The sequence below is a fragment of the Neolamprologus brichardi genome, chromosome 20 (assembly GCF_056152115.1).
Source record: "Neolamprologus brichardi isolate AB-2024 chromosome 20, ASM5615211v1, whole genome shotgun sequence".
Lineage (NCBI taxonomy): Eukaryota > Metazoa > Chordata > Actinopteri > Cichliformes > Cichlidae > Neolamprologus > Neolamprologus brichardi.
The window spans coordinates 31,632,184-31,657,236 of NC_142123.1; the positions used below are offsets into that span (position 1 = coordinate 31,632,184).

Here is a 25,053-nt window from a genome sequence, read left to right on the forward strand (position 1 = left end):
TGCTTCCGACTCGTTCTCCTTTCTAATCTGTTTGGTTTAGGCGAGGGTGCAGAGGCAGCGTGCACGACGCCCACTCACTCGCTGTGAATTAACTGAACAATTAGCTGCGGTACTCTCACATGGGCACAATCAAGCATCACATGGACTTTGTAGCAGCGAGCTGGCAGGTTAAAGACTGTTTAACGTCCGACTCGTTCTCACGTGCAGCTCCGTCAGTTGAGAAAGGTTCAAGGCTTCAGGTGTGAAATGCAAAACAGACACAATAAGCAGCAGAATATCACACAAAGGCAACTCTACTGAGCAAGCGTTTAGTCAAGAACGATGACATCATCAGGAGCCATGTGGCAGCTGCCTGTGAGGTCACCGGTGAGGACATCCGGACTTATCAGAAGACAGAGATTAGAGCTGCACCAACCTGTTGAGGCAACCTGCTGCTGTGATGTAGAAACTGAGCTGTGAGGAAGAGGAACCTTCTTCATCAGGAGGACGTTCTGGAGGAACACAAACAAAGATGTACATCAGCACAGATATGCATTGGTCGTGTCCAAATTCATGGGCTGCATCCTCCTGAGGACCCGGCCTTCGCGGTGTACGTGGGCCGGGTCCTCAGAAGGTCGGGTAGGCCGGAAGTAAACGGCTGGGGAAATTGGACGGTCTAGCCTTCAGATTAGCGTCACCGCTGTCTCGGTGGAGTTTAATATACTCGGCAGATTCTCCCAGATGCATAAGCTGCCCTCCACATGTGACCCTGAAACTGTTTGAGCGCTGTGGACTTCCTGTCTGCTCCTTGCTATCTAAAATATAACAGGACACTGGAGTAAATTCTCGGCCGTCTCACACTTCTGTTTAATCAGTTTTCTGTTTGACGTTTAGTCAGCTGTGTAAAAACCAAGGAGGAACCCACCCGGGGGATTAATAAAGTTTTATTTTATCTAATCTAATAACTTTAATCTCAGCCAAACCGATTTATTCATGAACAAAGAAAACGAAAAGCCCAACAATAACATTTTTAGGTCGTCTAAGTGACTTATACATTACGTTTAACCCGAGCAGCGAAAGTCCGCGGTGATCTGAAAATGATGTGCCGGGAGTTGTGCCGTTCTCGGCCGCATCAGTAACCCTCGAGCTCCCGGCGAGCTATCGAGCTGGTGGGTAACAGACGTCTCCGAAAACATCGAAGCACTTTTGCAAATATGCGATATCTTGATAAACCGAGCAGATATTTGATGTTTACACAGCTACTTTCTCGCCTGAAAATATGTTAAAAGTTTATTTTGTGACCCAGAAAGATCAGTATGAGTAATTTTAAAACTTAGTAGCGGCCGCCATTGTTGGAAACTGGAGTTTGGCTGAGCCGCGCTATGAATTCTGGGATATGGTAGGCCACGAAGGACACAACCGACCCATCCTTCAAATTCGGGGAAAAGGAGGACGCAAATGTCGGCTGCATTCGGAGGAGTCTACGAATTTGGACAGCCTTCGGCGCGTCGCTGTGACGTAATCGGTCTACAAATGCGGCCTCAGGAGGATGCAGCCCATGAATTTGGACACGACCATTATGTGCATTAATCCCAATTTTTCTTCTAACAGCCAGCAGGTGGTGACCTCTCTGGCTTCAAATCAGATCAGTTTGTATGGAAGTCTATGGGAAAATCACCTGATTTATGAGCTCTGCAAACACAGTTCTGAGTTTATGGACTCAACCTTTACTATAGAGTCTTATTGAATACAACATGATGCTAATTTTTTAAAGTTTTGGCCCTGTGTGGAATAAAACAGGTGATAAAACAGTAGAAACTAGTGCTGTCAGCGTTAATCTCTTTAAAATGACGTTAATGCCATAACCGCGTTAACGCCCCAAATCTCAGTTAGCGAGTTATTGGGATCACCCCATGCATGGGACTGGATGGCGCTAACACGCTAACAAGCTAACAAGCTAACAAGCTAACTGCGCTAACGCATTGAAGCAGTGCAGCCCCACGGACAGAACGATCACACTAGAAGAAACATATAAACAGGTGTTAAACATAGGGCCTAATCTGAAAATTCAGTTCCTTAAACTTGTATTCTTTTATGACCAGCAGGGGGCGACTCCTCCGCATGAAAGAAGACTTCCAGTTGTATAGATGGGAAACTGCTCCTGGGCTCTTTGGCCTCAGTAAAATTGACTTTATGGGCGTAAGTGTCACATTATACTAGATAAAACATAAAGTTCATTTTTGAAAACTATGGTCATACTAGGGTCAGAGAGAGGGATAAACAAGCAGGCAGTTTTCTTTCAGAAAGCAGTTGGTGACGTCACAGTGGCTGCATCCATCTTTCATATACAGTCTATGAGTATCCGTCTCTGTTAGTGAAATGAAGTTTCATTAAACTTGAGGCAGAAGACTTTTTCTCTTGGTCAACATGTTGACAAACTCCCGCTCTCACATCCAGCAGGTTTATCTGACCCCCGGGGTTCAGGTGTTAATCAATAACAATTGTCAGCACCGCAGATGAATTATTGATCGGCTCCCTGATAAATCAATGGTTTCTGCATTATTTTCATGTGTAATCACAGACATTTCCCCGTCCGCAGTCTGAGATGTCAGAGCTGTCATCGGGGCGAAGCAGACAGCGGCTGCGGGCCCCTGAGGGCCTAAAGTCCCTAAAGGTTTCTGTCATCATTCGAGCTAGGAAACCATGGAAACAGGCGTGTTCACCCTGTCAAAGTGTCTCCTGCATCTCCCGGCCGTGTGCCCACAGTCTCGTGTTTTGGGTGGATTACTCCTTTATTGGCTCTTCATCAGCCATCTGCCTTCAAGGCCAACTGTGAGGTCAAGCAATGAATCACTTCCTGTTTGCCTGCCGGAGCCTATAATGAGTTAATGAGCTACGTGGAGTGTACAGCTAATCAATCACCGCAGCTATTGATTGATGATCTATAGACCGAGCTGCTCCTGCTCATCTGTCCTCGTCAATACAGACGATTCTCGCTTATTAACCTGCACACACCCGAGATCTGACATCAGCACATTTAAAGACTTGGGCTAAAGTGCACTGAGAACTTCTCTTTAAGACTGGACGCTTCACCAGTTTAATCCAAACTGGGAAAAGGGAGATTCTCTGACAGCTGCTCGCCAATATTTGCCCTGTAAGTGAATCATAAGTGTGAGTGTCTTAAATATTTTGGTTAATATCTACATGTGTGTGTGAACAGGCCGAGGAAAAACCTCCCACCTCCAACCCTTCGCAGTCAATTTAAGACTGACTTTAAAAACTGAACCTGTCCTTTAATGAACACAGCCTGTGGCTCCGCCCCCTGTTAATCAAACACAGTCATCAGGTCACAAACGCTGAAGCACTAAAGCGGCTTCGGTCTGTCGCTGTCAGGCGCTTTAAAAAGAATGAAGGACGACCGACAGCGCAGAGCCAGCTGAGGCGTTCGGTGACCTTGAAGACAAAAACCAGGGATTACGACCCCGCCGTGTGTTTGTGTCGTCATTGTCTCTTTTTGAGAATCAGTGTCCTCGCTGCTGATAAATCCAGCCTTCACTCCCTCTTACAGCAACAAAATCTGATCTTAAGAGTCCGTTTGTTTCAGATTTTAACAACAGGAAGCGTACGCGAAGTTAATTTTTTGCAGAGTTCATGTCTTATTCATGTTTTTCTTTGAAGATGTTCGTCCTTAAGCTGAGCTGAAGTCAGAGACAGATGTTGTAGATTTGATCTATTTTAAGACTCGGCAGCTTGTAAAGTCACGCTTTAAGGATTACTGTCGACAATGTGAGGAATTTTCTTTGTTTCGTGATATAAACTCCTGAACGGAGGCGACTTTAAAGACAAATAATCCAGCCTGGAGGATCATTAACTTTTATTTCACACAGTTTATTGTTCATACGAGGCTCCATATCGAGCCTTTTTGTTGGCTGTTTGTTTGGATTGCGATTTTTCTTTTTCGTGCACACACTTTCATACTTAATGCTCTTTTATGCTAATTATTATACTTCAAGGAAACTTACATTTCTGTTTGTTTGTTTGTTGCAGAGCTGTTTTTTGCAGAATACTAAAGTCTCCATTATATTCTGCAGCTCGTCTCGGTCTGTCAGTTGTTTGCCGCATGTGGCTTTTTATAGACGTTTCTCCATAAAACACCGCCAAGAGTGAGGCAGAGCTGTACAGTTGTAGCTGGACAGCTGAACAAAGGGACGACTGGCTGTAAAGAGCAGAGCTGCAGAATCAGCTCATAATTGTCTGCAGCTTTGCTACTATAACAATTAAATCTGTTTTCACACTGTCGTTAAATACAGTGGGATAATAAACACAGTTTATAGTCTGTTTAATTAAAAGTGGTGCAATTAAAGCTGAAATATCTCATTGAAAGGCAACATTACGTATTTGTGAATGTGGATTTTGCAGTTCAGGCAGGCTAAAGAGGTTTTCAGATCATGTCAGACCCAAAAACAGGAGCTGAAAGAGGCTAAAAGAGCAGAAGATGCCGACTGATGGTGTTTCAGGTTCTACACGAGGTCTTGCTCTGCACATGTGACTGGTTTACAGTCGGCCTGGCAGCGATATCTAACAGCACGAGCGTCAGAGGAAGTGATCCCGTAGTGAGGTCAGAAGGTCTCCGACAAACACAGAGGCTATTCACTCGTGCATTCATTCATCCGTCAGAGTAAAATATCAGCTCTTTCGTCACTCGGCCCAGTGTTCACATTCAGCCCAGTGTTCAGCAGCAGGAAGTTTACGGAAGTCAAAATCCAGGGTTTTCCCTGCCACTTAAACAGTTTTATACAGCCCCAAAGTCAAACAAGCCAGAACACACATGGAGACTGGTACATACTGGGTTATATGGTGGGGAGCTACACAACAACCTGTTCAGTAATGTTTAATAATGGAGGGTTTCCCAGGTTGTTGCTGTGGTAGCCTCAGATTAAAGGGTTTTATTTTCACAAAAGAAAGAAGAAGCTCGACCGTCACACATGCTGAGCTCCAAACAACAATCTGAAAATGCCACAGAAACCAGAGGAAAGCATTATATTATTCATTAACCACTGACAACTCCTCCAACCTGATGCACCACATTGGTGTTTTGTTACTCTCAGTGGATCCGCTGCAGCAAACCAGCAAGAGGTAAACTGTTAAAACCAATAATTAACTCTTCCTTATGTGACAGTGCTGTGGTAAATGGGTGGTTTGGGGCTAAAAAAATAACCTGCTGAAGTGTAGAGAACAGATCCATTCTGGGTAGAAATAAACACTCTGTTGAGGTTAGCAGACCTGTTTCATCGTGGTTAGTGTGGTGTGTGTTAATGTGGTGAAAGGGAAACTAATAAAAAAAAAGGTATAGCTGGGCATCATCTCAATGAAAACAAAAAGACTTTCTACAAATAGGAACCAAAGAATTCATACAAGGAAGGAAGCTGGACCTAGTAAAGATCCTTGCGGTGCTCCTCACCACCACAGGTGATCCAGACGAAGACACCTTGTTACTCACTAACAGATGGTAAATAATTGATGTTAAATGGTCTGCATTTGTATAGCGCTTTACTCAGTCCCTAAGGACCCCAAAGCACTTTACACTACATTCAGTCATTCACACACTGGCAATGGTAAGCTACGTTGTAGCCACAGCTGCCCTGGGGCGCACTGACAGAGGCGAGGCTGCCCAGACACTGGCGCCACCGGGCCCTCTGACCACCACCAGTAGGCAAACATGGGTTTAGTATCTTGCCCAAGATACTAACCCATTTGCATGCCAAATATCCTCTTGCCCAAGGATATTTGGCATGCAGCCAGGAGGCAGCGTGGAATCAAACCACCGATCTTCTGATTAGTGGCTGACCTGCTCTGCCACCTGAGCTACAGACACCCCTGATGAACTTAAAGCGAAGAACTTATCTGTCAGGACTTTTTCCGAGGAGCCAATAAGGTGAGCTCTTTCTTTGAACAGATGAAGGTGTGTCAAAACAAACCCATCTATCCTCCTCCCTCACTGCTTCATGGCTCTGGAGTACAGATGGGCTCCACATGAACTCCAGGGTGCACTAACTGATAAAGAAAAACAGAGTCGGTTGTAAGAAGCTGCCGAGCAGGCAGAAACAGCTTCAGCTGAAGCTCCACCGTGATATTGATCATTATTGAACAGCACATCATCACAGTAGGAGACCTGCTAAATCGGTGGGTATAGATGCATTTTTATAGCTTCAGGTTGACTTTACAAATGTCCTGCTGCTAAAATCCTCATCTGATCAAAGGGTTGTTGTCTATTTCCTGCTAATGCAGAAAGTTACGTCTGCAAGCACTACTCAGGGCCAAAACGACCCATCCAGGTGAAGTATGTCGTTGCACCAGATTTGTTTGTTCCTGCTCACTTTACGCTTCAGCCAATCAGCCAATCATTCTCCTTAGATATAGATACGTGTGTGTGTGTGTGTGTGTGTGTGTGTGTGTGTGTGTGTGTGTGTGTGTGTTTGAAGAACAGTAGTCAGCAGTTCCTACCGTCCCTATTGTGTTCTTTGTGTCTGATTTCTCTCTTTTTAAAATTGATTTCATGCCCGAGTTTTTCCTTTTCACTGGCTTCCTCTATGTCCACGACGTCTGTCTGGATTTTTAAAAAGTGGATTTTGAATTTCCACTTTACCTCCTGCGTCTTACATTCTACTTTCTCGTCTTCCCTGTGGTTGTTCTCCTGTATGCATTTATGTTTCCTGCTGATCATGTGTAGCTGAATTAAAGAATAAAGACACATTTCTCTCTATATATATAATAATTATAATGAAACGCGATACTGTCTCCATGAGGTCAGCAGATATGCTTCATTACGACTCCCAGACTTTTATGTCTAATACGAAGGCAGTGGCTGAGCAGCACTCGGAAAAACTCTGACAATGCAGCTGTCACATTTTCAACTTGTGATGCTTGAAAATTGTCACCTCGCTCTGACCACTATCACCTCTGAGAAAACCACAAGGGCTCATTACTGTGAAAATCACACATTTTCTACAAAATCTCTGCCTTTCAGAAACTGACAAACATCCTCGTTCACACCTCTAAACTTTCAAGCAAGCGGAGGAGAAGAGAGCAGCTGATGAGAAACCTCATCCTGGATGAGAGAGACCGACTCTGGCTCTTCACCAGAACCAGACTTTCACTCTGCGTCGGTGCCTTTGGTTTATTTAGATCTTCCACTGTTCTGTGATTTTTATCCTAGTGTTTAATCTCTTCGTTTTATCTTCTTATCTTTTATCTCCCTGCGTCTCTGTTTTCGAATCCTCCTGCGTTTCTTCTATCTCGTGTCGAAGCCTCGCGCGTTTCATGTGCAGCCCTCTGTAGCAGACAGCAGATCTGAGATAAAGCAGCAGCGCGTCTGTAAACTGTCGGATGTTTCGTCAGGCAGTTTGGGTCAGAGTCCTCCTGCTCACACACTTTTCGAAATAAACCGGACAAACCGGTTCAACAGTTTATAAGAGTCCGTGCTGAAGGTTTCAAAGGTTTGGATTAAACCTGCAGATGTGGAGCTCATCTCATTAACGAGAGGGGGTGGTTGAGATGTTGTAAGTCGTGTAACTCTGTGGGGAAATGAGGAGCCAGACCCCGAGATTGTTAGGAAGGGGCGCCGCGGGAGCCCCGACCCTGACTGGCAGTGTTTCTGAGCGTTGCATCATCAGCTAACGGAGACTCATCTGCAAATATTTTCATAACTAACAGCTCAGATGTGCTTTAATGTGGGAACAACAGGCTGCAGGCTCGTCACCGACACGCTGGTATTCTGTGACAAAGGTGCCTCTGTAGAGCTGAGAAGCAGCTGTGAGCGCATTTTGAGGAAAATGCAATTCAACCGTGACCACAATGTCTAACCGCTGATTACTAATGTGTGGTTAATCAGCATGCAAACATTGAACCTTACACACACATATCAGACCATGCTTGAACACTTCTTCTAGCTACACATGCGTGTAACTGCATTTTCATCACTTTTACATTTTTGGATCCGTAAACTTGGTTTCACATTAGGTCAAATTTAGCTGTTTCCTTTCTGTTTTCATTTCAATTCACCAAAGACTTGACACCAAAGATCTGTGAAAGTGGACGGCGTGCATGCACCATTTAACAAATGTCACAAAAACAATGCACACTTCTGCCTTTGAGCGTACGCAGCTCCATTTGACCTCCTCCTGTTTATCCTCCATCCACCCGGACCTCCTGCAGAAAACTCTGGTGCAGCTAAGAAATGTTTAATCAATTAAAGAGGGAAAACTTGCACTGATATGAGCGCTTAAAGCGAGAAACATTTCCGTGCTTGAAAGTGTGTGTGTCTGTACATGTTTATATATTTCTGTGGGGACCAACAACCCTTTTAGGGACAAAACCCCGCCCCCTGCGAGTTTGAAGGCGCTTTTGAGGCTCAAAATGTGGTTTTAGGGTCAAGGTTACAGTTACGTTATGGTTAGGCATTAATTTTTGATGGCAAAGGTTAGGGAAAGCATTATGTCAATTAGATGTCCCCACAAAGACATGAAAACACAATTGTGTGTGTTTGCCTACTCTTGCCCATCATGTATAATTTTAAGCATCCTCTGCTTCATTTCCCGCACTCTGGTGAATGTTTGTGCACCACTTTGTGCGTTTGCTGCATGAGTTTTTTGTTAAACGTTCACATCAATGATGAATTAATTCATTTTAATTAAAACAACTCCTCCTCCTCCTTTGCTCTTCTCGCTCCTCGATAGTTATCAGGCTGACTGCCTGTGCGGGGCTGCAGATGAGAGGAGGAGATGCTGTGCCACTGCTGATTGAGATCACAACACTGTGCATGTGTGCGCGCGTGGCAGGGATAAATACGTTTGCATCAAACAACTCAGAAGCTGAGCGACTTCAAAATAAAATTCTTTTTCTCTTTTTCTTTATTTAACCTTGTGCAAGTGTCCTCGACCACGAACGGCAGCAGTAAGTTGGTGTTTTTTTCAGTGGGGGAAGAAAGATTTGGACCCACTTGCTGTGAGGCAACAGTTCAAACCACCAAACCAAACTGCATTAGTTTACTCACAAATTCATATTTACGAACACTCGTGCTACATATAGAGGGGAAAAGTAAGCAAGAATATTCTTCTAGAAATGTAACGATCCATTCAGGAATCTAAATTATTGCTAAAATATTACTTTAAATAAAAGCTTGTGTCAGATTTTGGTATCTTGTTGTTCTTCTTACAGGTTCAAATTAGTTTTGTTTTGCAGGATTACACAAACCAGGCAGAATTTCATGAAAATTTGGAGATGTAGCACATGGCTGAAGACATAATCCATAAAATCTGTGTGCAGAGCTACATTTCTTTCACTAAAACGGTGAAATAGGGCACCTACTGTGGAAGCGAGCGCTCCTCTACTTTCTGCTGCTTCTATCTGATCTGTGAAACTGAACCAAACTCGGCATTCAATTTTTATTTTTGCTGCACAAAAAAATTAAACCGAAGCTTCCAAATAGGCCACCAGTCCTTTAAATCCCCATTAAACCTGCCCCTGAAACACACACACACACACACACACACACACACACACACACACACACACACACACAGTCAGTAGATTAGGCAGCCTGCCTTCAAACACTAATCTGTGGAGTTAATCTGATGGTTGTAACTCTGCAAACTGAGACATTATAGAGCTATAATCTGCATATATGGAACACACACACACACATGCGCGCACACACACACAGAGTCAGCCTTATATGCAGCGTCTGTTTGATGCAGGTTTTTTTGCACAGAAGTCTCAGTTTCAGGTTGGAAACTCATGAAAGGTCAGTTTCAAGCTGTGTTTACGCCTGGTGTTGTCATGTGATCCATACCTGCACTCTCACACCTTCAGCCTCCACTACAGCGTCATTCTGCTCTTTGTTTACATGTTACACAGCAGCCTAATGCAAATGTGGCTGTAAATACGTATGCAACAATCTAAACTCCAAACATGAAACACACCTGCGATGCCGCCACACGTGCACCGCTACTCTCACTTATTCATTACTGCCTTTGTTGCATTCACGTGCTGCTTGTGTCGTCTGCAGCTCTGAATGTGTGCACTCAAACTGAAGGAATGATTTAATGTCCTGGTGTGTGTGTGTGTGTGTGTGTGTGTGTGTGTGTGTGTGTGTGTGTGTGTGTGTGTGTTTCTAAGTTGGGGGTGTAACAGATGCTGGTGAATGAAGACAGCTGCACTCCAAGATACCAATTATACACACACACACACACACACACACACACTGTATAATCTTCAGTGTGAGGCAGTGACACCACATTATTTCAGTCTGTAATCTGAACACTGACAGCGGCATGTAAAGTACGGGTGTAACATATAAAAATCTAATATTTAAAATATCATTTTGAGCCCAACATTTAAAGGAACAGCACACATTAAGTGTAATATTTACCAGGACAGCCTGGTAGGGCTGTCCTGGTAAAGGGGGTCGATAGTGTGTGTCAGAAGGAGGTCAAGTAAGGAGGATCTGTTGGACCAATCCCTGACTGACTACCTGGAGACACGCTGGAGAGATTACATCTCTTGGCTGGCCTGGGAACACCTCGATGTTCTCCCGAGGAGGAGGTGGAGGAAAGGGAAGTCTGGGTTTGAGCTGCTGCCCCCACGACCCAATCCCAGGTAGGAAGGAAGGAAGGATGGATTGAAGGATGGATGGATGGATTAAAAAAAACTGGCATTTAATGCAACAGCCCATCTACCCAAGGTAGAGCATGAGGGCCCAAAGTTCCCCTAACACACTTTAAAGTACAGGAGAGTTTCATCGACCACAGAAGACAGAAAAACTGCATCAGAGCTAAAAATAAAAGAAAAATGAGACAAATATAGTCAGAGAAAAAACTTCTGAGACACTCAGAGGCTCAAACTACGTGATGTTAAAATAAATAGCAGCACAAGTCCTGAAAACGCTTCTGTAACATGGCAAACAGAACAATCCAAGGTTGACTAGAGAGTCAAACTGGGAATCAGCAGCTGTTAAATAACAAGAACCACATAGAAACAGATCAATGAATCAATACCTGCAGTGGATGGATGAGTCAATCCAGCCACTGAGATCAGTTTGTCTTTATTACAAAACAATTTTTGGATGTTTTTTTCTGAATATCAAAATCAAATAGTATAAATACTATAATCCGCACATGTGACATTTCCTTGAATGTATGATTTTGTGCTGTTTTAATAAAACATTGCCTCAGACAGACAGAATGACACAGACAGATGGACAGAAAGAGCCAAGAATAGAGGGGAAAAGGAAGGAAGAGCAGCACAAGGGGAGGAAATGGAAACACAGAGACAGTAAAAACAGCTCATTGTACCACAGAACAGGAACTTCCTCCTTCATTAAACACAGCAGGATACAGTCACAGTACACACACACACACACACAAAGTAACACAAACACACGGTGTGTATACTGACAGTATCAGAGTGAAGCAGTGTCTCATCGGGACAAACTCTCCTGTTAGTCACCGTCTCATCCTGAAGCTCGCTCTGTCCCTCTAAATATACAATGTAACAACCGAGTGTAACATCATTACAGGCTGATCCAGGGTCAGCGAGGTCTTTCAAACAGTAACTGTGATAACAGACTCGTGGCGAATCAGCTCCGACCTTAAAACTCAAATCACACAGCTGAGACAGTCGAGTCGTTGTTGGACGCCTTGACGTTTAGAGTAAAATCATTTCATGGTTTGTTATCGCTGCTTTAAATATAGTTTATAGCTCTAACATTTCCGCTGCCAGTAACTTTACACAGCGATAAGACTGTAAACACCGCGTGCTGTCAATAAAGCTTTTCCAAAGAGCTCATTTTTTCGTCCTGTCATTTTGTCCCCCTTTGTTCACAGACTTTGTTTAAATAAAGGCTCCCTGTTGAAGCCTGACTGTTCATTAACACTGTTCACCCCGAGTCTTTCAATAAAGTTCATTTAAATTCACATCCTTTTGTTCAGGCGGTCTTTGTCTGCAGAGCTCATTTAAATAAAGAGACAGTGTCAAAGCCTGGAGTTTCAATAAAAACTATTCAGCGTGCTGCTGTGAAGATCCTGTTTTCAGTAAAGTTCACTTCATCGGTCCCGAATATGCTGGGACACCCAGCAGGCCGCGAGGTTCCTCGAGTCGTGTCCAGAGACGGTTTGACACACAGAGATGTTCAACGACAACAAAAACAGCTCCTTCTGTATAGCAGGCCCGATTAAAGCCCTGAGGGGCCCCGAACTCCCAGGGGGTCCCTGATTAAAGTGCCAGGGGGCTACAGGGACCACCATTATTCAGTCGCCAGAAAACGTTTGCAAACCCTTTAAAATTGCCGTAATTTTATTTTTAATGTGGTCTGATCTTCATTTAAGTTATAATCACAGACGAGCACAATCGGACTGTAAACTGTCAACAACACATATTCTAAATTCAGCTACACGATGCAGTTTAATGACAAGAAAATTAATCTAACAAGGCTGCAGTTCTGACAGCTGTTTGTCTCCAGAGCTGCAGAGCTGCTGGACACGTAGATGTGTGGATCTTTTATAAGACGTGTTTCTGTAGAAATATTTAGTAAAACTTTTCATTTTTTTTGCTTTAAGGACATTTCAGGGGGCGGGGTTTGAGGGGGCATTTTAAAATTCCATTATCCACAAAACTACCTGAACCAGGTCCTTGAAATGTTTTAGGGTAAATATCTGGTGCCGTGTTTCGATGAGTATGGACACTCTGGAGTGGATGATGGATGCTTGAATTCTGTAAAATATTTGGATGTCCGACCACAGACGGCAGATTTGGAGGCCTGTAGAAACCACAGGTTTGCAGCGAAGCGACTGATGTTTTATTTACAGCTTCTCAGATTCGAAGCCCTCAATATTGTTTGGCCCAATCAGGTGGACGGTTTCACAGATATTACAGCTTGAATGTGAAAGGACTTCAGCGTGATATTCCCCGGACAGGACACCATGCACCAAATCCAAATTAACTTTTTTAGACAGAGTGAGTTTCTGTTATTATTTCTACATCTTAAATTTGTGATCATGCTCTCTCTCAGTTTCATAATATCAGTTGTTGGAAATGCTTACATCTATGTATGGCAGCCAAATATTTCATATTTTCTAAAGATTTGATTGTTTTTCCTCTTTCACGCCTGGTTTTCTTTCTTCAAACCAAATCTATTTTTAAATTTTATTGTTTTTCGTTTTTTTAAATATGATGACTTGAAATCCCTCCTAAAACATTTTTGAGACATTTTACATGCTTTATTGTATTTTATTTAACTTTTTAAGTAACTTTACTTAAAGGTAAGTTACTTTCTATTTTTACTTTATTTTGTTTTGTATTTCATTGAGTTCCTTTTGTGTGTGTATGTTTCCTTAATGAGCTATTTACCTTTGTTATAATGTGTGTGCGTGTGTTTTTTAATTGTGTTGTACTGCTTTATTCATGACATTTTGTTGTGAGTTATGTTTTGAACTTTTTTTTTTGGGGGGGGGGGCATACTTATTAACAAAAGGAAAACCATTTTTTTGGTTATAAAAGTCCACAAAATAATAAAATGTACTAAAGTAAAATCATGTAGCAGGGGATGACAGGACTATTTATACACATGAGGGCTAATCAAGAAACAGCCACGAGCCACAGGTGAGGGTAGACATGCAGGCGTGAACAATCGATGACGATGAGACGTATGAGACGAGGAAGATGGGAAACACCGGGGAAGACAGCTGCAACAAATCAGGATAAACGAGACAAGGGAAGTAAAACTCAATATGAAGCACGCAAGATATGATAAAAAATAAAACAGGAACTAAAACACACACATACTGAGACCCAGACTGAAGTTTGAGTTACACTTCTGCAGGTGATCTAAGCCTTAACTTACGACACAACCAGAAATCCCTCTTAACCATTAAAATTGTTCCAGCATGTAATTACATTTCTCAGGAGGTGCACGTTGGGTTATGTGTGAGGTTATGATGTAGGTTTAAAAGGCGTTTCGGGTCATGTAAGTATAATTTCCTGCTGAAGTATAATTCAGGACACGGGAAGCCACAGAAAAAGAAAAGAAACAGAGAAACCCAGAGGAGAGCAGTTAAATATCTAAACAGTAAATGGACTGATTCTTATATAGCGCTTTTCTCCCAGAGTACTCAAAGCGCTCTACACAACATGCCACATTCATCCATCCAAACACACCCATTCTCACCAGCACTTTCTCTAAACTGAGTGCTTTAAACTACATTCACACTCCGATGGATGCATCAGAGGGCAACTTGGGGTTGATGTACACATCCTGGACAGGGAGGAACGCTGGTTTGAGCGCGGAGTCAAGGAGGCCATTTACGTGAAAAGGGAAAGACCATCTCTGAATCGAGGAGGGGGCCTAAGGGTACATCTTTCGACATCTTACAATGATGTGATTGCAGCCATTCCCCAACTCTCTGTGAATGGTACTCATGGCCATTGATCAGTGGTCTTTGAGCAGTGGGTTTTGGTCAGTGGTTGTTGATCAGTGGTCATGAGAATTTGCATAATTATGACCTCCCAGCCCATTGTTCCTTCAGTGGGCTGGTTTCAGTCATTATGCAAATGTACTGTTTATAAGATTGAAACCTGCAGTCAGCTGAGACTGAAGAAGTCACTTGGATGAGTGACGAAACGTTTCTCCCAGAAAACGCTACGTCCAGATGACCAGAATCAACTTTTGGAAACTTGGGGTTAGTATCTTGCCCAAGGATACTTGACATTGCAGACCGGAGGAGCCGGAGATCGAACCACCAACCTTCCAATCAGTAGGTGGCCTGCTCTACCTCCTGAGGTCCAAGGAGCTTGGAAAGAAAATCGTCTTTTTCCAAGCTCCTTAGACTACAAAGACCTGGATGACTGAGAACCTTCACAAACATATCTACCTCCTGAGCTACAGCCGCCCCATGGCTTGCAGCCATACCACCCTGAGCACGCCCAATTTCGTCTGATCTCGGGAGCTAAGCACAGTTGGGTTTGGTAAATATCTATAAATATCTAAATATTATTGATGTTTGATGAATCCCCATGAACATGTTGAATCTTTCCGTCCAATTGAGTCACAAAATTATTATTATATCCTCTCTGAGTTTGATTTAAAACGTATGTTATTATTGGGAGATATGTCACAACGCCCCTTTTGTGGGACACGGGGCTCGGGGGTCGAAGGTCAGCTATAACATCACTAATTTACTCTATATATAGTATTAATATCAAGAAAACATATGAAACAATATGAAATACTCTTACATTTACACACTATGCACATACTATACCCAACAGAGGTAAGCAGAAGTTAAACACTGATCGAGACCGACTCCTTTTTCACACACGCGCAGACAAAAACTGACAATAAAGACAACAAAGAACCAAAGCGTGAACAATAATAAAGAATTCCAGCTCAAACTCCGGGAACACCCAGTTTTCATGACAGTGTGGGCGTTTTTTTCTACATTTTAACACAAGTTTTGACCAGTTTTGACAGCCCCACGCTAAACTAAAAGCACACCAACAGCTACACTTTTATATCATTTGAACACATTGTGTCATCTGTGCAGTGCAGGCTGCAAAAAACAAGCAAGCCTCTGTGCTAACGGCTTCTTCAAAGGCTACTTGGAGTCAGGTGTTTTAAGTTAAGGAGTGAGTGAATTGGGCTGCTTTATTCAGAGGTGAGCCGCTCTATAAATAAAGGCATTCAAAGACTGCCTATTAGGAAAGATTGACTGGTATGAACTTTCACAGGGCGTCAGAGGAACCATTACAGAGATGCACACGGATATAAAAGACTACAAAAGCTTTTCTAAAGACCACAGTCCTCATCAGTCCACAACCAGACAAACCAGTGACAAAAGGAAGAGATTCAGGACTGCTGCTACTCCTTCCTAAGAGTGAAAGTCCTACAAATATCACACAAAGAGCATAACAAGTCATTCTGAAAGAGATGAAAAGAGCTCAAGGTTAAGAGGAACACACCTGCAGAATCTCCTCAGCTCGCTGAAATCTTTGTTCTTGCGTCTCTCTGGACGACATTTGCGAGGCTGGAGAGCGTCCTCGGACACACACACGCTGTTTTGTCACTCACGTTTGTGTCACAGCTCAAGTTTGTGTTGACTCTTACTGTATATGTATATCACAAATCAGTGGTTCTGGGTGACTGGTTCTTTGCTTACTGGTTCTGGCTTCACTTCAACATCAAAGAGAATATTTTATCACAGCCAATTATAAACACACACACACACACACACGCTCGTGTTGGTATTCCTATCATTCTGAGGTCCCTCACTGCTCGCCGTCAGCCATACTCCTCATCACCATGGTAACCCCGGCCGTCTCCATGGAAACTCGCCTGACTTTAACCACAGAGCGAGTTTCTTCCTGTCTGTGCAGGAATCCTGAAACTGAACCCTGCGTGATTCTGGTCCCGGTCCGGATCCCGGTCCTCACCCACAGCCGCAAGTCTGAACTTTAAACTGGGTCCAGTGACATGAAGAGTGATGTGACTCCTCTCTCAGCTGTCAGGCTGCAGTCAACACCATGGACGTGTGAAAGCTGTCGCAGGGAGGCAAGACGGAGAGTGAAACATCCCAACAGGTTCGCTTTTAGGTGGAAGTGTGGCTGCCGTCCACTGGGACCCACTAAACGGGAGGAAACACTCCCATTAAAGCTCAGTTTTATTCCAAACACCTCTGGACTGTCAGTGAGCTGATACCGGGGAGGCTGAAATGCTTATTACAACAGCAAATTCAGTCCAGCGAGTGCTTCATATTGTAGCAGCTGTAGCCGGATTTCTTTCATATAGTTTTCGCCTGAAGGCCTTCGTTGTGAAAGACTGAATTTTTTTTTAGCATGCTTATAAAACAGAAGTCTAGATTTTGCAGTTTTTTGAAAAGTTCCCCTGAGCAGGAGCAGTTTGGGTGTAAAACAACTTCCTCGGTCAGACCTGATTGTCTCTGCTGCTTGCCAGGAAAAGCTCCTGCACTGGAAAATGTCACTGGCTCTTTTTCACTTTTGCTTCAGTTTCAGCAAATTAAGTTTCAGCTCTAATTTACTTTCTTTGTTTATTATAAAACGTGTCGCAAAATGAAACCCGAGTGCTTCTGTAAGCGAGTCTTACTGCTCTGTGATCATGCTGAAAAGCCTCCAGCTGCTTATTTCTGGCAGTTATTTTGAAGTATTATAAATCATTTTTTATTTCAAGAGACACAGGGACATAAAAGCTGCATGAATAGAATAATCAATTAAATCTGATACTTAAAAAGTTAGCTGACTTTGCCCCAATAAAAGCTTCATCTTCCACCTGCTCTGCTCATAAATAGTCGTTTATGGGGCTTCTTATCTTTTCATAAAGACAACGATGAGGTGAGGCATAACTGATTGTGGCGGCTGTTCATACTGGTGTGCCGTGAGTCTGTGGTGTTTATACAGCTGACCACGAGAAGCATCGAGAGCCAGGAACTGCAGTGTTTGTGCACCTCACTGCAAAACCAATGAGTGAATGAATGAATCTCACTCATCCAAAAAGAAAACTGCATCCACCCGAATGAAGCTGTAGAAGAAGCTGTGTTATGAGGATGTTATAATTCTTGGTGCTGGCAGTTTGTGTGCCAGGGCCAAATCTGTGCACAACATTTTTTTCTGTCTGTGCCGCTGAAAAGCAGTACCCACTCAAAACTGACTGGCAGAGTGCTGGAAAGCAGTCGAGGAAGGAACAGCTCTCCTACTTCACTGTCAGCATAGACTGTATATAAAAGATGGGCGTACTCCTGTCAGGCAATTTTTAAAAAGCTAAAAATGGCGTCAGTGAAGACACTTGGATTGAGGATTTGAGAACTGTACCATGCAAACCAGTGGGTGATGTCACAGTGGCTACACCCATCCTTTATAATACTACAAAGCCTTTAATTGGCAGTGATGGTAAATGTAATTGGTGCATTGCTGCTACCTGCAACTCTGGAGACTGTGAGGTGAAAGCAAACCTGCTCACAACCTTTTCATATAGCACATTTTACACATTTTACAGGACACAAATAAACAAGTTTGTTAAGTAATATGTACGTTTCCAAAGTGCTTGAGTAATTTTAATAACTGCATAACTTCAGGTATTTCACTGGAACTGAGACAAATTAATCAGCAAGTAATTTAAAGTACTGCATAAGTCATTTTAAGTAGTTTATATCTTTATGTATTTTACAGGAAAGAAGGAAAAATTACACTGCAAGTAGTTTCAAGTACTGCGTTTCTGGTAGTTTTGCAGAAAAATAGATCTTTCCCATCTTACACTTTGATTATCCTGGTTTTTTGTCTTGCTTTTTTCCATCTTATTGTTCATTATGCAGAATAGATGTTTTGTTTCTCAAATATCCTGTATTTCTACCAATATAAATGTGCTGTTCTACTTTACCAGGTTACAAGAAAAAATCACTAGCATCAACATTTGCATGTCTATGCCATCTTATAATGAACTTCTTTCCCCCCCATCACAATCATTGTTCAAACACAACTTTCAAAAGTAGTGTGCAGGACAGGTGTGCCGACCTTGCTGTAAAATACCTGGACCAGGTTAAGTCACTCCATAGTAAGGCCACACCCCAAACTGTACAGTGTACTTTAATTTTGTAAGATGGGGAAATATTATTTGTTTTTCTGCAAAATTACCAAGAAATTACGTGGTTCTTACATATGTAGTACCTAAAATTACTTAATATCTGTGTCACCCTCCATCCATCCATTCGCTTCCGCTTATCCTTTTCAGGGTCGCGGGGGGCGCTGGAGCCTATCCCAGCTGTCATAGGGCGAGAGGCGGGGTACACCCTGGACAGGTCGCCAGTCTGTCGCAGGGCCAACACACAGGGACAGACAACCATTCGCACATTCACACCTAGTGGTAATTTGGATTACCCAATTAACCTATCCCCACAAGCTGCATGTCTTTGGACGGTGGGAGGAAGCCGGAGTACCCGGAGGGAACCCACACAAACACGGGGAGAACATGCAAACTCCCCAGAAAGACCCCGGCCTGATGGTGGAATTGAACTCAGGACCTTCTTGCAGTGTGGTTAGCACTGTGCTTGCAGTGCTAACCACCGTGCCACCGTGCTGCATTTGTGTCACCTTTACTATAAAACATCTAAAGTCTCCACAATATTACTTACACCTTATTTAAAATTAGGTAATAATATATATTTGGTTATGTAAAAACCTCCCTTGTTCGCCCTCATTCTAGTGTGTATACTTTTAATCTGTAGATAAATATAAATACATTGTCATTTCAAATAAAATACATGATATTATATAAGAATATGGGAGAATTAATTAACCAGAGGCCATATTGTAAATGGTTTATTAGACCATCTGCTATAAAAACAAGAAATCACTTTTTATGTCCTTATAATTTCTTTAAAAATAAAAGTTATATTGTTATTTATTTTAAATTTTACAAACTGAAATCATGTTTTTATAGCGAGATTTAACCGACACACCAGACTTCTCTGAAAAGTCAGAAATGAATCAATCAAAACCACTAAAACTATTTTTTTCTGTTCAGGAATCCAAGTAAAAAACTCTAATTTGGACTCCTAAACAACAAATTCACTATTTTCTTCTGCTTTTTAAGCAAATTTGAAAATCATTGCACATTAACGATATGCAGCTTCTCAGCCAAGCTTGCTCGCGTCAGCTGGTAAGTTAGCATTAGCATTCCACCCCAAGATTTGGCCTGTTTCGCTCAGAGAAACCAGGGAACTGCACATAAACAGTCTATGATGGAAACACTACAGGCGCATTTGTTGATAAGCTAAAGATGAGTTTGTCAGTGTAACTGCTGAGTGGCTGAACTTTCACAGCATAGAGGACACTTGAAACACTAACCAAAGGAATTTCCGCAAACAGCTGAACACTGCAGCATGTCTGCAGCTCCACCACGTGCAGCACAACCGTCAGTCAAATTGAAGATGCACTAAAGCAGATCTCTAACATATGGCACCTCACAGATGTTTTATGGAAATTTGCAGGTAAACAGCAAGAAGGGTTTTTATTTTTTTGTTGTTGCTGTTCATTTCTGTATAAAATGTCTAAATGTAAACGGCGACGTTTACATGTGGCGATTGTTTAATTTGTCAATGTGCACGTCCTCCCGAACGCTCGCTGCTGAGAAGAGAGTCGGCAAAGATTCGGCTCAAGTTTCCAGGAAATTAGCTGAAAATATGTGACTGTAAACTGAAGTGTTACAGTGAGAAGGCAGAAAGTGACTCCACCATCCTGTCTGTCTGACAGGCAGCGAGACAGCTGGTTAGCACTGTGTGTGTGTGTGTGTGTGTGTGTGTGTGTGTGTGTGTGTGTGTGTGTGTGTGTGTGTGTGTGTGTGTGTGCGCTCCACAGGGAGCGATTGAGAGAAACCAGCTTCTTTATGGATTATTAATATCACCTCCAGCTACACACACAGTTAGTGTGTGCGTGATTTCACACACACACAAACGGGGGAGGGTGGGAGGGTGGGTGGGGGAGGGTTGGGTGAGTTTGAGGAATAGGATGGGGGGGGCTCAGCAGTTGGTGCGATCAAGGACACTTCATTCACACTCCACTCTACGGTGCATGTGTGTGTGTGTATAATCGGTGTGGAGGCCCCACCCTAATCTGGGATCAACAATAGACCCCCAAACACCCACCCAGAACCCCCCTTTACTCGTCTTTGTGAGTTCTTGTTTGTTTCAACTCGTCCTCCGGTCACCCTCCAACCCCCAAACACCACCATGCACCCCGCCCTCCTCCGCCCTCCTCGTCTTATCAGTTCTGTCAGTTCAGGTTCAAGCCGCCACAAAAAACATCAAACACACCTGCTACAGCAGACTGCACACGGCCCACTTAATGAACCGTCTCAGAATACTAAAATCACTGCAGAAGTAACTATTTTTAATTTCTGGCTTATCCAAAGATTCAACTTCATCAATAAAACATCAAAAACCGGTAAAAACATGAATCCTTCTATGTCTTTTATGCGTCTAAAACTTCCGCTGTTTTGCTCAGTAAGTCACTCAATAAGAACTTAATTAACTGAGTTATTTTACATTAGCGGGCTTTTGTCCAAATGTAGAACAAGCTGTAACCAAATTTCATGAAAATCTCAAACACATGAATTAAAGCGTGTTTTCTTCCACCATCTTTGTGTGAATTTGACTTCATTGGTTCTCACAGCAGGTGGAGATTATCCTCAGTCTGTCCATTAAAGGACTTCAGAAGCAGACTGCAGTCTAAGCCAGAGAATCTCTAATATAACCAGTAACTCGCACTCTCTCAGATTTCTTAGAGGGCACACATGAGATAATCCTGAAGGAAAAGCTGTGAAGTCCAGAAAATGAAGTGAAAAATCTTCATCATGTTTTTGATAAACGAGTCGGACACAGCAAGGGAACATTGGTGCCCTCAGAAGTTATCGCCCAAAATACTAGTTGGTTAAAGGAATCACTCATAAGTCAGCAGTGTAAACACTAGTAAACCCTCATTAGGATGCATTCCCATACAGCTGTGCCTGTCTGTGCTGGTAAGTTATAAACAGCCACAGTAGCAAGCTAAGATGACATTTGGATGAACAAGCTCTGCATTGAAAAATCAGTGATTTTATCTCCGCTGTGTCAGCGTAAACCGGCACGAAACCACAGGAATACAGTGACAGCTGACCACGTTCTGCAGTGGACTGCCTTGTTTATCAAAACCTTAACAGATATATTGTTAAAAATGCTCGCTCTGACTGTGCCGGCTGACAGACACCAACACCAATTTGTCTAGCAGCAGGTGAGTGCGTTTTCCCTGCAGGCCTTTACAGACACAGCACCAACATGAGGATGCTCTTCTTTAACTGCAGCTTGGTGTTAATACAGTCACACAGGAGAAGCTGTTCGGCACGCTCCGCTCCCTCATCAGCAGCCTCCAGACTCTCCAACTGGGCGAGTGCACATCCTCCACCCAGAGCGCTGGGATCCCACCATGGTTGTGTGATGAGCCCCCACCTTCATGCACTCTTCACGCATGGCTGCTAGCCCAGCCACACTCCGAACCTATTGTTAGGTTTGCGGGTGATATGACAGCCTTCAGGCTCATCAGACTGCAATGAAGCTGCATTTACGCAGGAGAATCAGAACCTAAAAACATACGATGTTCAACAATAACCTGGTTCTGAAATACCACAAAGACCAAGGAGGTCTTTGAAGACAGCCCCCACCTTTGGGCTCCTGGGACCTCTGCCTGTCTGACAGGATGTCTGCAGCGCTGGGGAAAGATGTGCCTTCATTAGAGCCTTACTGGGAGGGCCAATATATTGGTCCGTGTAGCCATATATTGGCCTGTATATTTAATAAATGAAAATCTAAAACAGTAAAGAAGAGATGGGAGAAACTCCCATCGATGATATAAAATTATGACATCACACAGTTTGTTCAACAGAACGCAACAACTAGTAGATCCAAGCAGTCCTCGACTTAATGTGATCATTCATATTTTGTTTAGTCACATGACCAACTCGCTACCCTGGCGGGCCAAACATTACTCCATCGTGAGGGCAGATAGTGGACAGTCGGAGTACTATTGTTTTTCTTCACCTGTCTCAAGGCAAGATTACTTGGATCAGCGGTCCCCAACCTTTTTTGCGCTACGGACCGGTTTATGTCCAGCAATATTTTCACAGACTGGCCTTTAAGGTGTCGCGGGTAAATACAACAAAATAAAACCAGTACGGTACCAAAAAAAAGAAGATTTATTCATAACACCCAGGGAAACCGAGTTAATGATAAAAATGATTTAAAAAACAACGATAAAATCCCTGAAAACCATAAATTTCACACCTGAGCCTCAACTATCGCGGCCCGGTACCAAACGACTCATGGACCGGTACCGGTCTGTGGCCCGGGGGTTGGGGACCGCTGACTTGGATCATCTATCCACACATCCATCAATCGAAAACTAAGATGTGAAGAGAAACTACACGTTTTGGGGTCAAAGGAGCTTGCAAAGAAAAGCGTCTGGACTTCTTTAAGTTGCTTGAAGACGTTTCACCTTCATCCGAGAAGCTTCTTCAGTTCTAAGGTCAAATGGTGGAGAGTCCCAGATATAAACCTAGTGGGAGTTTCCCCCCACAGAGGGACAAAAGGACCCCCTGATGATCCTCTAATCGCGTGAGCCAAGGTGTGAAACTGGGTGTGGGTCCCAGTCAGCCAGAGTTTCGGGTGAGCTCATTGTGAAACCTGGCCCCACCTTATCATGCGAATTCCTGAGGTCAGATGGCCCAGGATGTGAGTGGGCGTTAAGGCGTCTGGGGAGGGAACTCAAAACTGGATTATAGATGGCAGAGAGTGATGGCAAGAACCTTCACAGACATACACGTTTTGGGGACTTGTTCCAAAACCAGCGGTTTTATTTAAATCTCTGAAAGTGGTGATGTGTCCCCCAGAGCTTCAGCTCAGTGTCATCTACGAGTATCTTTGCTCACCTCACACCACTGCAAGGATGAAAGCTTTCAAAGTACAGACAGCTACGTGCATTTTCTTTGTGGTAAGGCGGCCGTGTGTGGCTACGACAAACATAAGTGCTACATAGCTAGCTTAAATGAACTACCACACTTATGTTTTGCTGACTTGGACAGAGTAGGGCCAGTAGTATAAATTTGTCACATTAATGTCGCATCATAACAGTGAAGTCAACCCAGTATTCTTCCAGTGTCGGGTAAATCATTCCTACGGTTTAAATGAGCCACCACTGACAGCCGGGGCTGTGGAGGGAGGTGTTGGTGCCATACTCCACAAACTCTGCTGGCAGCTGTAAATAAACGCTGATTATTGCACCCGACTGCACAGGAGCTATCAGGCAAGTTAAAGTCGAAGACGTTCAAAGGATGGCTGGAGGGCTGCAGTGCTCCAGGTGGGCATGTCCCAGTGGCTCTGACATCATGTGAAAACTAAGGATAAAAAGATGATGTCAGGGAAATATTTGTGCTTTGTGTGTTGAAATGCAAAAAAGGTAACAAAAATTGGCCAATACATATTTGTAAATAACCAAATATCAGTTCTGGTTCTTTCTGGTTTGAGTTCATTCTTTGATTTGTTGTTGGTGGTGGTCTCGTTTCTCTTCATGGTTTTGTGCTCATGTTATAGTTTATAGTCTTTAGGTTTCTGTCTGTGTCTCCCTGTTTCATGTTTTTGTGTCTCCTTGTCTCAGTGTCAAGTCCGTGTCTTCATGTTTCCTGTTTTACTTTGACAGTCTCACATCCTGTGTTAGTGTATTCCCCGTCTCGTTATGTTTGATCTCTCCCAGCTGGGTTTCTACCTCCCTCGTTAGTCCCTCGTGTGTTTTCCTCTGCCCGTTGTCTCGGCATCCCCACGTCCTGGTGTTTCCTGTGTGGTCCTCATCATCCACGCTCCTAGTTTCTAGCTCTCCCGTTTATAGTTTACCAGCATCTCAGTTCCTCATTTCAGTTGTTGGTTTCTGTATTGAGTAATTTTGCTACATTGCAATAAAGCTGCCTCTTTTACTTTAATTCAGTTCAATTTAAATTTTATTTATACAGCGCCAAATCACAACAACAGTCGCCTCAAGGCGCTTTATACTGTAAGGTAGACCCTGCAATAATACATACAGAGAAAAACCCAACAATCATATGACCCCCTATGTGCAGCACTTTGGCGACAGTGGGAAGGAAAAACTCCCTTTTAACAGGAAGAAACCTCCAGCAGAACCAGGCTCAGGGAGGGGCGGGGCCATCTGCTGTGATTGGTTGAGGTGAGAGAAGGAAGACAGGATAAAGACAAGCAGTGGAACAAAGCCAGAGATTAACAACAAGTGTGATTCAGCAGAGAGGTCTATTAACCCTCTGGGGTCGCCGGACGCGCCGGCGCGTCATGACCAGTTTAAGATGACACAGCTACAAGATGCAGCACGTCAGAGTCTCCATTTCAACTTGGGTCAAAAGTGCGGACTTCAAACTATATACCAGTTTGAGAATTGTGTCGATGGGCCACGTAAAACCAGAGTTATGATAAAAAATACACGCGA

The 25,053-nt window shown here is 43.3% G+C and overlaps 1 protein-coding gene across 1 annotated transcript in view; it reads right to left on the reverse strand.

Annotated features, from left to right (window-relative positions):
• Positions 1-25,053, reverse strand: part of plxnb3 (plexin B3) — a 105,285-nt gene that overhangs the window by 70,552 nt on the left and 9,680 nt on the right. The window contains exon 2 of the mRNA XM_087834380.1: positions 416-491. The gene's annotated coding sequence lies outside the window, so the exon portion shown is untranslated. The remainder of the gene's footprint in view (positions 1-415; positions 492-25,053) is intronic.